General features: G+C 48.7%; 1 long non-coding RNA gene across 1 annotated transcript in view; it reads left to right on the top strand.

Moving 5' to 3' along the window:
• Nucleotides 1-1,303: 1,303 nt before the first annotated feature.
• LOC139228256 (uncharacterized) overlaps nt 1,304-13,442 on the top strand; it is a 49,385-nt gene continuing 37,246 nt past the window's right edge. The window contains exon 1 of the long non-coding RNA XR_011587538.1: nt 1,304-1,556. This is a non-coding gene — a long non-coding RNA (uncharacterized lncRNA). The remainder of the gene's footprint in view (nt 1,557-13,442) is intronic.

Here is a 13,442-nt window from a genome sequence, read left to right as displayed (position 1 = left end):
GAATTCCAGTATGCAGACGACGCTTGCGTCTGCGCATACTCGGGAGGCCGAACTCCAAACCATCGTCAACACCTTCACCGTAGCATACGAGAGCATGGGCCTTGGCACTAAACATCCGTAAGACAAAGGTCTTCTACCAACCTGCCCTGGCCACACAGTACTGCCCCCCAATTATCAAAATCCATGATGAGGCCTTGGACAACGTGGACCATTTTTCCATACCTCGGGAACCTATCGTCAACAAGGGCAGATGTCGATGACGGGCTCCAACACCGCCTTCAGTGTGCCAATGCAGCCTTCAGTCACCTAAGGAAAAGAGTGTTTGAAGATCAGGACCTCAAACCCGGCATAAAGCTCATGGGCTACAGAGCAGTACTGATACCCGCCCTTCTATATGCTTCAGAGACATGGGCTATATACAGCAGGCACCTCAAGGCACTGGAGTACCACCGACGCTGCCTCCGCAAGATCCTGCAAATCCATTGGCACGATAGGTGCACCAAAGTCAGTGTTCTCTCTCAGGCCAACATCCCCAGCATCAAAGCACTGACCACGCTCGATCAGCTCCAATGGATGAGCCATATCGAACGTATGCTGATAGGAGACTCCCAAAACAAGCGCTCTACTCAGAGCTCCGACACGGCAGGCGAGCCCCAGTAGGACTGAGGAAACGCTTCAAGGATACCCTCAAAGTCTCTTTGAAAAAGTGCAACATCCACACGGACTCTTGGGAATCCCTGGCCCAAGACCGCTCAAAGTGGAGAAGTATCCGGGAAGGCGGCGAACACCTCGAGTCACTTCGCCAGGAGCAATCGGAAGCCAAGTGCAAACAGCGGAAGGAGTGTATGACAACCCAAGCACCCCACCCACCTGTCCTTCCAACCACCATCTGCCCCACCTGTAACAGAGACTGTAGATCCTGCATTGGACTCCTCAGTCACTTTAGAGCTCATTTTTAGAGTGGAAGCAAGTCATCCTCCACTCCGAGGAAGAAGACATTTCCATGAATCTAACTATATCCAGGGTACTCTGGGTTTTTTTAATGTTTACATTGAACATATCGGCAAGCTTTTGAATTAATTGCCTTGAGAATTAACAGCAACTCCCCAGTTGAATTGAATCCAATGCGCATGAGCCAGCCGCTGAGCTCCGGCGAGCCGCCAGATGACCTGCGCAGGCCGCGCCAGTGCGTCACACCACCTCTCAGCGGGGCGGGTTTGCGCATGCGCATGAACTGCCGGAGCCCGAGCCGGGTGGCAATTTCAGGCACGCGGAGAGAGAGAGAGAGAGGGGGAGTGGAGAGCGGAGAGCGGAGAGCGGAGAGCGGGAGAGCTGGACACGCGGAGACTGAGCCAGCAATAAACCAGCAGCACACTGATGGACGCCGGAGCCTGGCGGCTTCTGGAGAAGGAGAATAACCCCCATTGAAATCTTAACGGTTCTCGTCAGGGGAACATTCTAGAGTTTTCTTAAAGGTCGAGAGAATTGGGAAATGGCGGAGAGACTGATCCTGGCTCTAATGGTCATCTGCACGGCCGCGGTGGCCCGGGTCACGGGTGAGCGGCGCTCCTGCTCTTTATTGCTGCTTCAGGCGTGTTTTTAGCCGAGTGATGGGGCAGATTTACAGCCGGTGCCCGGGCTTTTACTGCTGCAGCCCGGTTGGGATAGACCAGCCCTTCACTCTGCAGTGTCGGGTTTGTTATTCATATCAAGGCAGAGAGAACTTCAGAGCTCGTTGTTGTGAGCTATTTAACTACATGAAGCCGTGAATCATAGTCACCGGTCGAAGGGACTTCGTGTATTTAGATGGAAGTTTGTAATATAGATATCCCTACTTACTCAATAGGACACAGACTTTAAACCAGAAAGATTTAATCGACTACAATTATAAATCATATCCCTTATATGTTTCTATGTTTCTATAAAATACGTCCGTTTCAGTGTCATGTTTGTAACTACAATGTAACACCACTGTATTACTGTATACACTCAACGTAGATGCACACCTTGACCACAGGGGGTGAACTTGTGGGAGACTCCTTACCTGATCACACAGGTATAAAAAGGGAGGTCCCACGCAGGGTAATCACTTCTGGAGTCCTGTAATAAAGAGCAGGTCACAGAGTGGCCTTGTCCCTGGAATGTGCCTCATGTGGTTTCATGCTGTAGAGTAAGGACTTTACATTCAGGATTAATAGTTGATACAAAGTCAGCCTTTTAGTCAACACTCCTTAGTTTGTTGTATTTTAACATGTCGGTATGAGGGGCGAGTTGGCTGAGTTACATTAAAAGGTATGACTGCAGATGAGCAATGGCTAGCATTTAAAGAATTAAAACACAATTTGCAACAAATATACATTCCTTTTTAAGGCACAAAAACCCCCACAGCAAAAGTGGACCAACCGTGGCTAACCAGAGAAGTTAAAGCTAGTATTAGATATAATGTTGCAATTAAGAACAGTAAGCCTGAAGAGTGGGATGATTTTAGAAATTGATAAAGAAAGGGAAAATAGAATGAGAGTAAATTAATAAGAGACATAAAAACTGACTGTAAAAACTTCTATAGGTATGCAAAAAGGAAAAGATTAGCGAAAGTAAATGTGGGCCCTTTACAGGCTGAGACAGGAGAAATTATAATGGGGCATAAGGAAATGGCAGCAACATTAAACATACTTTGTGTCTGTCTTCAAGGAAGAAGATGCAACAAAACCTCCTGGAAATAATGGAGAACCAAGGATCTAGAGAGAGTGAAGAGCTAAAAGAAATGAGTATTAGTAAAAAAAAAGTACTGGAGAAATTAATGTGACTGAAAGCCGATAAATCCCTTGGACCTGATGGCGTACATCCTAGGGTTTTGAAAGAGGTGGCAATAGAGATTGTGGATGCATTGGTTGTCATCTTCCAAAATTCCACAGATTCTAGAAAGGTTCCCATGGATTGGAAAGTAGCAAATGTAACCCTGCTATTTAAGAAAGGAGGGAGAGAAACGGGGAACTACAGACCAGTTAGCCTGACATCAGTAGTAAGGAAAATGCAAGAATCTATTATTAAGGACGTGGTAACAAGGCACTTAGAAAATAATAGGATTGCGCGGAGATTTATGAAAGAGAAATCATGTTTGTCGAATCTGTCGTCTATTTTGATTATCAGAAGGCATTCGATAAGGTACCACACAAAAGGTTATTAAACAAAATAAGAGATCCTGGGATTGGGGTTTATATACTAGCATGGATTGTGGATTATTTAACTGACAGAAAACCGAGAGTAGGAATAAACGAGTCATTGGCAGACTAACTAGTGGGGTACTGCAAGGATCGGTGCTTGGGCCTCAGCTATTCACAATCTATATCAATGAGGGAACTAAATATATATGTATCCAAGTTTGCTGATGATACAAAGCTAGGTGGGGATGTAAGTTGTGAGGAGGATGCAAAGAGATTTCAAAGGGACATCGACAGGCTAAGTGAGTGGGCAAGGACATGACAAATGGCATATTAGGAAAAGGGGAGGTGCAACGAGACCTGGGTGACATGGTTCATCAGTCGCTGAAAGGGGGCATGCAGGTACAGCAGGCGGTAAAGAAGGCAAATGATTTGTTGGCCTTCATAGCTAGGGGATTTGAGTAGGGAGGTCTTACTGCAGTTGTACAGGGCCTTAGTGAGGCCTCACCTGGAATATTGTGTTCATTTTTTGTTTTCTAATCTGAGGAAGGACGTTCTTGCTATTGAGGGAGTGCAGCGAAGGTTCACCAGACTGATTCCAGGGATGGCTGGACTTTCATATGAGGAGTGACTGGATCAACTGGGCCTTTATTCACTGGAGTTTAGAAGGATGAGCGGGGATCTCATAAAAACGTATAAGATTCTGATGGGACTGGACAGGTTAGATGCGGGAAGAATGTTCCCGATGTTGGGGAAGTCCAGAACCAGGGGGCGTAGCTTTAGGATAAGGGGTAGGCCATTTAGGACGAGATGAGGAGAAACCTCTTCACTCAGAGAGTTGTTAATCTGTGGAATTCCCTGCTGCAGAGAGTTGTTGATGCCAGTTCATTGGATATATTTAAGAGGGAGTTAGATATGGCCCTTACGGCTAAGGGGATTAAGGGGTATGGAGAAAAAGCAGGAAAGGGGTACTGAAGGAATGATCAGCCATGATCTTATCGAATGGCGGTGCAGGCGCGAAGGGCCGAATGGCCTACTCCTGCACCTATTTTCAATGTTTCTATAATGTGGAGAAATCTGAAGTTATCCACTTTGGTAGGAAAAATAGAAAAGCAGAGTATTTTATAAATGGTGAGAGATTGGGAAATGTTGGTGTTCAGAGGGACCTGAGTGTCCTTGTACACAAATCATTGAAAGTTAACAACTTATATTTATCATCATCATCATAGGAAGTCCCTCGGAATCGAGGAAGACTTGCTTCCACTCTTAACATGAGTTCTTAGGTGACTGTACAGTCCAATATGAGAACCATAGTCTCTGTCACAGGTGGGACAGATAGTCGTTGAGGGAAGGAGTGGATGGGACTGGTTTGCTGCACGCTCTTTCCACTGCCTGCGCTTGATTTCTGCATACTCTCGGCAGCGAGACTCGGTGCTCAGCGCCCTCCCGGATGCACTTCCTCCACTTAGGGCGGTCTTTGGCCAGGGACTCCCAGATGTTAATGAGGATGTAGCACTTTATCAGGGAGGCTTTGAGGGTGTCCTTGTAACGTTTCCGCTGCCCACCTTTGGCTTGTTTGCCGTGAAGGAGTTCCGAGTAGAACGCTTGCTTCGGTGGTCTTGTGTCTGGCATGCAAACTATGGTCTGCCCAGGGGAGCTGATTATGTGTGGTCAGTGCTTCAATGGTGGGGATATTTGTCCTCCCAAGGAATTTGTAGGATCTTGCGGAGACATCGTTGGTGGTATTTCTCCAGGTGTCTACTGCACATGGCCCATGTTTCTGAGCCATACAGGAGGGAGGGTATTACTACAGCCCTGTAGACCATGGTGACAGTTTTGAAGGCCTGGTCTTCAAACACTTTTTTCCTCAGACGCCGAAGGCTGCACTGGCACACTGGAGACGGTGTTGGATCTCTTCGTCAATACCTGCTTTTGTTGATAGGAGGCTCTCGAGATAAGGGAAGTGGTCCACGTTGTCCAGGGCCGCGCCGTGGATCTTGATGACTGGGGGGCAGTGCTGTGCGGCGAGGACAGGCTGATGGAGGACCTTTGTCTTACTGATGTTTAGCGTAAGGCCCATGCTTTCATACGCCTCAGTAAATATATCAACTATGTCCTGGAGTTCAGCCTCTATTTGTGCGCAGACGCAGGTGACAGAGGTTGGAGTGGTCCCCTTGGACCTGGCCTGAAGACGGCGAAGATTGTACAGGTTCCCACTGGTTCTGTAATTTAGTTCCACTCCAGCGGGGAGCTTGTCGACTGTGAGGTGGAGCATGGCAGCGAGGAAGATTGAGAAGATGTTTTGGATCGATAATAATAGACCCAGGTTTGGGATCTGGATGAATGTTAAATAAGAGACAAGACAAATGAAGTAAAGATAAAATACCGTTTACTGAGAGAAAAGAAACATTAATAATACAGTTTACGAAGAAAAGAGAAGTATGATAAGATGCAACAAAGCTCACGGCCGTCAGCCCGTCGGGAACTCCGCAACGACGGCTGGTCTGGAGCCTTGGGGGTCCCGGCACCGCTCGCGAATCACGGTCCAAGGTGAAGTTCAGAGAGCTGCTGGACAGTGCTGTTCCTTTATACTATCAAACAAACATACTATTGAACAAAACATGGGTGCATGTGGCTTATGGCCAACTCCTAATCTGTAAGGCCCCAGCTGCTCGTCCACAAAGCATGCGATCTCGAGGCGCGGACTGTTCCATAAACAAGCTGGTGTGCGCCACAATGTCGGTCTCTCTCTCTGCATCAACAACAATCCACGAGGCATGAAGCAGAAACACACTGTAAATGACTAAATGCCATAATTAACCCTGTGTGATTAACCCTATACAATACAGAAGAGGGTTGAGGTGATGACGCAGCCCTGCTTGACCCCGGTCCGGAAGAGGATGGGTCTATAATGGAGTCGCTGGCAAGGATCATGGCCTGCATGTCGTCGTAGATCAGGCGGAGGATGGTGACGTACTTTTGGGGGCATCCGGAACGGAGGAGGACGCTCCATAGACTCTTGTGGTTGACAGTGTGAAAGACCTTTGTAAGGTCGAAGAAGGCCATGTATAAGGGTTGGCGCTGTTCCCTACATTTTTCCTGCAGCTATCGCGCTGCAAAAATCATATCCGTTGTGCCCTGTAGGGGCCGAAATCCGCACTGCGACTCCGGGAGGAGCTCCTCGGCCACGGAGAATATGGTTCAGGAGGACTCTAGCGACGACTTTCCCAGTGGCTGATAGGGAGATTTCTCTGTAGTTGTTGCAGTCGGACCTGTCCCCTTTTTTAAAGATGGTCACGATCACTGCATCTCTAAGATCTCCTGGCATGCTCTCCTCCCTCCAGATGCGAGAGATGAGGTCATGTATTCGCGCCAACAGTGCCTCTCCGCCATACTTCAGTGCGTCAGCAGGGATTCCGTCCACTCCAGTAGCCTTGATTTTTGGCTGTCTTATGGCATTTTCTACCTCGTGCAGTGTTGGGGTGTTACTGAGGTGGAGGTAGGTAGCCTGCTGCAGAATGGAGTCGAGAACACTCGAGTCAAAGGCAGAGTCGTGATTGAGGAGATCTTCGAAATGCTCCTTCCAGCAGACCCTGACCTCCTCCAGTGTCCTCGATGAGTGTATTCCATTCTTGGCCAGCAGCGGAGTGAGGCCTTGGGTGTTTGGACCGTAGGTGTCCTTGACTGCGATGAAGAATCCTCGCACATCATGGCTGTCGGCCAGCTGCTGTATCTCCTATGCTTTCTCCATCCATCACCTGTTTTTTAGGTCCCGGGTTTTTTGTTGGACCTCAGCTTTGAGCCGTCTGTAATGCTGCTTTGTTGCTTCCGAGTTGAGTTGTTGTTTAAGGAACAGAAATGTCCTGCGCTTGCGATCTATTAGCTCTTGAATCTCCTGATCATTCTCATCAAACCAGTCATGGTGTTTCCTGGTTGTCTCTTCGCAGGCACTGGTTATGGAGGCCTGGAGGGCAGACCAAGCGCTTTGGTCATTCTGCGTCTCAGGGTCATCAAGGCACGCCAGGTTAGCTGTGAGGCGCTGGCTGTATAGGGCTCACTTAGCTGGGTCCTTAAGTGCCCCGGCATTGACTTTTTTGTGGCACTACTTCTGCTACCCCCTCCGCTTTGGGGCTATGTTGATATCAATGATGGATCGGATTAGGCGGTGGTCCGTCCAGCAGTCGTCAGCTCCTGTCATAGCGCGGGTGATGCGCACATCCTTGCGATCCCTGGCTCGAACGATGACATAGTCGAGCAGGTGCCAGTGTTTGGAGCGAGGGTGTTTCCATGATGCCTTTTATTTGTCTCTCTGGCGGAACAAGGTGTTGGTGATGACAAGTTCATGTTCTAGATATTTTGTCAGGAGTAGGGTACCGCTGGAGTTGGTTTTCCCTACCCCCTCTCTGCCAATCACGCCTCCCCAGAACATAAGAACATAAGAATTAGGAACAGGAGTAGGCCATCTAGACCCTCGAGCCTGCTCCGCCATTCAACAAGATCATGGCTGATCTGGCCGTGGACTCCGCTCCACTTACCCGCCCGTTCCCCATAACCCTTAATTCCCTCATTGGTTAAAAATACATTCAATGAGCTAGCCTCAACTGCTTCCTTGGGCAGAGAATTCCACAGATTCACAACCCTCTGGGAGAAGAAATTCCTTCTTGACTCGGTTTTAAATTGGCTCCCCCGTATTTTGAGGCTGTGCCCCCTAGTTCTAGTCTCCCCGACCAGTGGAAACAACCTCTCTGCCTCTATCTTGTCTATCCCTTTCATTATTTTAAATGTTTCTATAAGATCACCCCTCATCTTTCTGAAGTCCAATGAGTAAAGACCCAGTCTACTCAATCTATCATCATAAGGTAACCCCCTCATCTCTGGAATCAGCCTAGTGAATCGTCTCTGTACCCCTCCAAAGCTAGTATATCCTTCCTTAAGTAAGGTGACCAAAACTGCATGCAGTACTCCAGGTGCGGCCTCACCAATACCCTGTACAGTTGCAGCAGGACCTTCCTGCTTTTGTACTCCATCCCCCTCTCAATGAAGACCAACATTCCATTTGCCTTCCTGATTACCTGCTGCACCTGCAAACTAACTTTTTGGGATTCATGCACAAGGACCCCCAGGTCCCTCTGCACCGCAGCATGTTGTAATTTCTCCCCATTCAAATAATACTGTTTTTTTTCCCAAGGTGGATGACCTCACATTTTCCGACATTGTATTCCATCTGCCAAACCTTAGCCCATTCGCTTAACCTATCTAAATCTCTTTTCAGCCTCTCTGTGTCCTCTACACAACCCGCTTTCCCACTAATCTTTGTGTCATCTGTAAATTTTGTTACACTACACTCCGTCCCCTCTTCCAGGTCATCGATGTATATTGTAAACAGTTGTGGTCCCAGCACCGATCCCTGTGGCACACTACTAACCACCGATTTCCAACCCGAAAAGGATCCATTTATCCAGACTCTCTGCTTTCTATTAGCCAGCCAATTCTCTCTCCATGCTAATACATTTCCTCTGACTCCGCGCACCTTTATCTTCTGCAGTAACCTTTTGTGTGGCACCTTATCGAATGCCTTTTGAAAATCTAAATACACCACATCCATCGGTACACCTCTATCCACCATGCTTATTATATCCTCAAAGAATTCCAGTAAATTAGTTAAACATGATTTCCCCTTCATGAATCCATGTTGCGTCTGCTTGATTGCACTATTCCTATCTAGATGTCCCACTATTTCTTCCTTAATGATAGATTCAAGCATTTTCCATACTACAAATGTTAAACTAACCGGCCTATAGTTACCTGCCTTTTTGTCTGCCCCCTTTTTCCAATCCGCTGGTACCTCCCCAGAGTCCAGAGAATTTTGGTAGATTATAACGAATGCATCTGCTATAACTTCCGCCATCTCTTTTAATACCCTGGGATGCATTTCATCAGGACCAGGGGACTTGTCTACCTTGAGTCCCATTAGCCTGTCCAGCACTACCCCCCTAGTGATAGCGATGGTCTCAAAGTCCTCCCTTCCCACATTCCCGTGACCAGCAATTTTTGGCATGGTTTTTGTGTCTTCCACTGTGAAGACCGAAGCAAAATAATTGTTTAAGATCTCAGCCATTTCCACATTTCCCATTATTAAATCCCCCTTCTCATCTTCTAAGGGACCAACATTTACTTTAGTCACTCTCTTCCGTTTTATATATCGGTAAAAGCTTTTACTATCTGTTTTTATGTTTTGCGCAATTTTACTTTCGTAATCTATCTATCTTTCCTTTCTTTATCACTTTCTTAGTCATTCTTTGCTGTCGTTTAAAATTTTCCCAATCTCCTAGTTTCCCACTAACCTTGGCCACCTTATACGCATTGGTTTTTAATTTGATACTCTCCTTTATTTCCTTGGTTATGCACGGCTGGTTATCCCTTCTCTTATCGCCCTTCTTTTTCACTGGAATATATTTTTGTTGAGCACCATGAAAGAGCTCCTTAAAAGTCCTGCACTCAATTGTGCCACCGTTTAGTCTGTGTTCCCAGTCGACTTTAGCCAACTCTGCCCTCATCCCACTGTAGTCCCCTTTGTTTAAGCATAGTACGCTCATTTGAGACACTACTTCCTCACCCTCAATCTGAATTACAAATTCAACCATACTGTGATCACTCATTCCGAGAGGATCTTTTACTAGGAGATCGTTTATTATTCCTGTCTCATTACACAGGACAGATCTAAGACAGCTTGCTCCCTTGTAGGTTCTATAACATACCGTTCCAAGAAACAATCCCGTATGCATTCTATGAATTCCTCCTCAAGGCTACCCCGTGCGATTTGATTTGACCAATCGATATGTAGGTTAAAATCCCCCATGATTACTGCCGTTCCTTTTTCACATGCCTCCATTATTCCCTTGATTATTGCCCGCCCCACCGTCAAGTTATTATTTGGGGGCCTATAAACTACGCCCACCAGTGACTTTTTCCCCTTACTATCTCTAATCTCCACCCACAATGATTCAACATTTTGTTCATTAGAGACAATATCGTCTCTCACAACTGCCCTGATATCATCCTTTATTAACAGAGCTACCCCACCTCCTTTCCCTTCTTGTCTATCTTTCCGAATTGTCAGATACCCCTGTATGTTTAATACCCAGTCTTGGCCACCCTGCAACCATGTTTCTGTAATGGCCACCAAATCATACCCATTTGTAATGATTTGTGCCGTCAACTCATTTACTTTATTTCGAATGCTGCGTGCGTTTAGGTAGAGTGTTTTAATACTAGTTTTTAAACCATGATTTTTAGTTTTGACCCCCTCCTGCAGCCCCTTTATATTCATACATATTGTCCCTTCCTATCATCTTGTGGTTTACACTTACCCCAGTGCTACTCTGCTCTGTTGCCTCCTGCCTTTTGCATTCTTTCTTGGGGCCTGTTCATCTGCGCTCTCACCCACTCTAACTAGCTCAAAGCCCTCTCCTGGGTTCCGAATACTCCTCGCATTGAGGCACCGAGCTTTCATGCTTGCCTTTTTATTACACTTTGACCCTTTAGAATTTTGGCCCTTTTTGTTTTTTGCCTTGGGTTTCTCTGCCCTCCACTTTTACTCATCGCCTTTCTGTCTTTTGCTTCTGTCTCCATTTTGTTTCCCTCTGTCTCCCTGCATTGGTTCCCATCCCCCTGCCATATTAGTTTAACTCCTCCCCAACAGCACTAGCAAACATTCCCCCTAGGACATTGGTTCCGGTCCTGCCCAGGTGCAGACCGTCCGGTTTGTACTGGTCCCACCTCCCCCAGAACCAGTTCCAATGTCCCAGGAATTTGAATCCCTCCCTGCTGCACCACTCCTCAAGCCACGTATTCATCTGAGCTATCCTGCGATTCCTACTCTGACTAGCACGTGGCACTGGTAGCAATTCTGAGGTTACTACTTTTGAGGTCCTATGTTTTAATTTAGCTCCTAGCTCCTTAAATTCGTCTCGTAGGACCTCATCCCTTTTTTTTACCTGTATCGTTGGTACCAATGTGCACCACGACAACGTGCTGTTCACCCTCCCTTTTCAGAATGTCCTGCACCCGCTCCGAGACATCCTTGACCCTTGCACCAGGGAGGCAACATACCATCCTGGAGTCTCTGTTGTGGCCGCAGAAACTCCTATCTATTCCCCTTACAATTGAATCCCCTATCACTATCGCTCTCCCACTCTTTTTCCTGCCCTCCTGTGCAGCAGAGCCAGCCACGGAGCCATGAACTTGGCTGCTGCTGCCCTCCCCTGATGAGTCAACCCCCTCAACAGTACTCAAAGTGGTGTATCTGTTTTGCAGGGGACCCCTGCACTACCTTCCTTGCACTGCTCTTCTTTTGGCCTTCCATTCCCTATCTGGCTGTGGACCCTTTACCTACGGTAAGACCAACTCGCTACACATGCTACTCACGTCATTCTCAGCATCGTGGATGCTCCAGAGTGAATCCACCCTCGGCTCCAATTCCGCAACGCGGTCCGTCAGGAGCTGGAGGCGGATACTCTTCCCGCACACGTAGTCGTCAGGGACACTGGAAGTGACCGAGCTCTTCTGCCATGATGTAACCCTTAGATACACTTAAATTGGCAACAACAATGCTAAAGTTTACTCACTGTTACAGAAGGGAAAAAAGAAAAACTACTCACCAATCACTTACCCCCTTTGCTGTGATGTCACCTTTCTATTTCTTTCTGCTGCTTTTTTGCCTTCCCCCTGTAGCTGCACAAGCACGCCTCTCGGATTACCGGAACTCTCGCTGAACTCGTGCTGCTCCTGGTTTCACTGGCCTTTTGTAGGCCTCTCCGATCCCCGGAACTCCCGCATCTCGCCGAACTTGCGCTGCTCCTGGTCTCACTGGCCTTTTGTAGGCCTCTCCGATTCCCAGAACTCCCACCTCTCGCCGAACTCACGCTGCTCCTGGTCTCACTGGCCTTTTGTAGGCCTCTCCGATCCCCGGAACTCCCGCCTCTTGCCGAACTCGCGCTGCTCTGGTCTCACTGGCCTTTTGTCGGCCTCTCCGATCCCCGGAACTTCCGCCTCTCGCCGAAGTCGCACTGCTCCTGGTCTCACTGGCCTTTTGTAGGCCTCTCTGATCCCCGGAACTCCCGCCTCTGTGTCTTTGCCGACCCTAACGTTGAAGTCACCGAGGAGGATCAATTTGTCGCCCGCGGGGACGCAGGACGGGATTTTTCGAGGTTGGAGTAAAAACCCTCTTTGGCCTCATTTGTTGCATCGAGTGCTGGGGCGTACGCACTGATGGCTGTGGCGCACTGGTTCCAGGATAGGGTGAGTCGAAGAGTCATGAGGCATTTGTTAGCCCCGCAGCGGGAGTCTTTGAGGCGGTCGACCAGCTCATTTTTGATGGCGAAGCCGACTCCGTGGTGGCGATGTTCTTCCTCTAGTTTCCCTGTCAAGAAGGTGTAACCTCAACCTTGTTCCTTGAACTGGCCTTTCCCTGCCTGCCGGGTCTCACTTATGGCGGCAATGTCGATCTCAAAGCAACTATGGCGGTGCAGCTTTCTGGCTTGTCGCTGTTGAGGTTGTCCATGAGGGTCCTGACGTTCCAGGTCACGAACTTCATGTTAGAGGAGTGGAAGATGCCTGTGTGTGAGTTCTTTTAACACTGGCTACCACACGGGCTTAGCTGAGCAAGGTCTTGGTCCAGTGGCAAAGGGGTCCAAGACGACTGGAGATTAGGCACTGCTATATGGGCCTAGTTGCCTATGGCGAGATGTTGGCCGCAGGCTTGACGCTGAGTAGTGTCCTTGATGGTAGGTAGTCGGAGGCTTGGTTGGGGGCAGGCATTGGGAACGTCAGTGGCCCACTGGGGTTCAGAGTGGGAGGGCAGGAGGGTCACAGCTATGATACTCACCACATGCTGGAGGAGGAGAGGAGGCCAGGTTACCAGTGGGGAAGGAAAGCTCCAGTCGTCACTGAAGATGGGGGTGGGGGGAAGCCAGCCGACCCGGTCACCGTTGAGGAGGAGGTCGACTGTCGCCGCTGGAGGTCCAGCCATCGTTGAGGAGACCCAGACTCAGTCGTGGAGGAGAGGCCCATCTGCCGTTGCTGGAGGTGTTCCGATCGCCGCTGGAGAGGGGGTGGAGGCCCGATAGCCAGGCCCAGGAGGCCCAGCTGCCAAGTCACCACCAGCTGCCCAATCGCCGCAGGAGGCCCAGCCATGAGGCCCGCATGCCGCCCAGTCGCCGCCGGAGGTCCAGTCGCTACAGGAGGTCCAGTTGGCGCAGGACGCCCAGTCGCCGTCGCCGA

Source organism: Pristiophorus japonicus, chromosome 17, assembly GCF_044704955.1.
Source record: "Pristiophorus japonicus isolate sPriJap1 chromosome 17, sPriJap1.hap1, whole genome shotgun sequence".
NCBI lineage: Eukaryota > Metazoa > Chordata > Chondrichthyes > Pristiophoridae > Pristiophorus > Pristiophorus japonicus.
The sequence above is the reverse complement of the archived record's forward strand: the minus strand, read 5'-3'. Positions and strand labels throughout refer to the sequence as shown.